This window comes from Capsicum annuum, chromosome 3, assembly GCF_002878395.1.
Source record: "Capsicum annuum cultivar UCD-10X-F1 chromosome 3, UCD10Xv1.1, whole genome shotgun sequence".
Classification (NCBI taxonomy): Eukaryota; Viridiplantae; Streptophyta; class Magnoliopsida; order Solanales; family Solanaceae; genus Capsicum; species Capsicum annuum.
The window spans coordinates 145,414,683-145,417,322 of record NC_061113.1 but is presented as its reverse complement, the minus strand read 5'-3'; positions in this window follow the sequence as shown (position 1 = coordinate 145,417,322).

Sequence of the window (2,640 nt, the reverse complement as noted above, 5' to 3'; positions counted from 1 at the left end):
TGCGTACATTTTACCCTCCCCAGACCCCACTTTTATGGGAATACACAGGATTTTTTGTTGTTGTCTATCTTCTATCTATCTTCTTATTTTAAAATTGAAAAAAAAAGTGAATTTACTTCTCTTTGCAGATTTTATGTTTTCCAATTTTACCAACTTTTTCGTATATAGAAGAAATTGTTTTTAATACTAATAAAATATTGGAGTTAATTTGTAGGCGTGAATGGAAATATAGAGGGAAATTTAAAGCTAAAGTTTATTTTAGAAACGAAAAAAAGTCATATATACTTTCGAATTATTGAAAATAATACATAAATACCCTCAGTTATACTTTTGGATTATTTGTGCCCTTGCCGTCTAACTTTAGGTACATATATACCCCTGAACTATTGAAATGATATGTATATACTCTTCAGTTGGATAGTGTGCGCTTCGTGTCCTCATTCGAAAGGAATTAACCCATTTTCCCTTAACAATTTATCCTCTGACTTGCAGATGAAATGATCTATGACTAGAGTTAGAAGTGAGTTTTGCCTCACCTATTTCTTGACGAACCAAAATCAATGTAGCCAAAGAATATTTCTTTAGGATGAGGACAAGTGGCGAAACTCGCTTCCAACTCCGGCCCTAGAAAATTTCCCCAGTAGGTCAATGAATAAATACTAAGAGGAAATGGGTTAATTTATTTTGAATGAGGACACGTGGAGTGCACCGTCTAACTGAAGGATATATATGTACCATTTTCAATAGTACAGGAGTATATACGTATCCAAAGTTAAACGACAAGGGTATAAATAAGTCAAGAGTATAACAGAGGATATTTACATATCATTTTCAATAATTTAGAGGTATGTATGACTTTTTTCCGTTTTAGATAAGAACTTTCCCTTTAATTTATGGTAGAAAGTGTTGGGTTCGAAATAAAGAGGGCATCATGTAGAAGCTAATAGTTTGCAAATCAAGATGGTGATAATTCAGATGACAATAAAAATATACTAAAAAGACATATTATTAATATGATTCGGTCAAACAACCTACATATGAAAAACTAATAATAAAAAACATAAAATCTATTGGGAGAAATCTTCCCCTAAACAAGACTCTTTAATGATTACATTGTGGATACTATTATGTTATGGTATGAGAAGGGGGGTGTTCTATTTATAGAGTTCCAAAATCTTTCCTCCAAGAAAGATGTTTGTCAAATATGAAAAAGTTTATATTTTCCTTTTAGAAAAAAGTAAAAGTATTTATGGTATTACTTTTATTTTATTTTCAAGAAAAATATAACTTAATTTTGGTAAGAAAATCAGGACAAAAACCTAACAGAAAGAAAGATTAGTAATGCTTATATTAGAAGCACTTCTTCTACTTTGTTTCGTTTTACTTGGCTTCCTTTGACTTGACGCGCTCTTTAAAAATCCAATAACTGAATGTGTATTTTACCTACTTATGCTTATAGTTCAATGTAGGAGTGTCAAATAGGCCAGGCCGGGCCAACTCGGAACCGCCCCTTCTATTTTAACCGGGTTGAGGACCGGTTAAGGGCCGGTTTTGGTGCTAGACGGGACGGGCCGGACCAACAGTAAAAAAATTAAAACCCACCCTAACCCGGCCCACTTAACCCAACCCGGTCAAACCCACCAAAACCCGATCAAATCCGGTTAAAAACCGGTCAAACTCGTTTAAAAAAAAAATCCAATATACACTATATACATTACAATAATATACACTATATACACTCCAATATACAATATATATTTTTAAAAAAATATATAAACAATTACACATATATACGGACCATTCAATATATAATTATATATGACTATACGTACTACTTTAAATAAAATATATACTATAATAGTATAATATATATATATATATATATACACTACAATATATATATATATATATATATATATATATATATATATACTAATTTATAAAACATATACACATTTATACGTTAAATATATATATGCTTATAGCAGATATATACACATATTTAAGCACCATTCAATATTTATGTACTACTTGTCTACTTTAAATAAAACATATACAACAATATATATATATATATATATATATATATACATACATATTTATATACTGATTTATAAAACATATACACATGTATACATTAAATATATACTACTTTAGAAGATATATACACATATATATGCACCATTCAATATATATGCACTACTTTAAATAAAATATATACTACAATATACATATATATATATACAACAATATGTATATATATATAGTTATATACTAATTTATAAAACATATACACTTGTATACGTTAAAGATATACATTTATAGAAGATATATACACATATATACGCATCATTCAATATATATGTACTACTTTAAATAAAGTATATACTACAATATATATATATATATATATATATATATATATATATATATATATATATATATATATATATATATATACACACACTTACATACTGATTTATAAAACATATACACTTGTATACGTTAAATATATACTACTTTAGAAGATATATACACATATATACGCACCATTCAATATATATGTACTACTTTAAATAAAATATATACTATAATATACATATATATATATATATATATATATATATATATATATATATA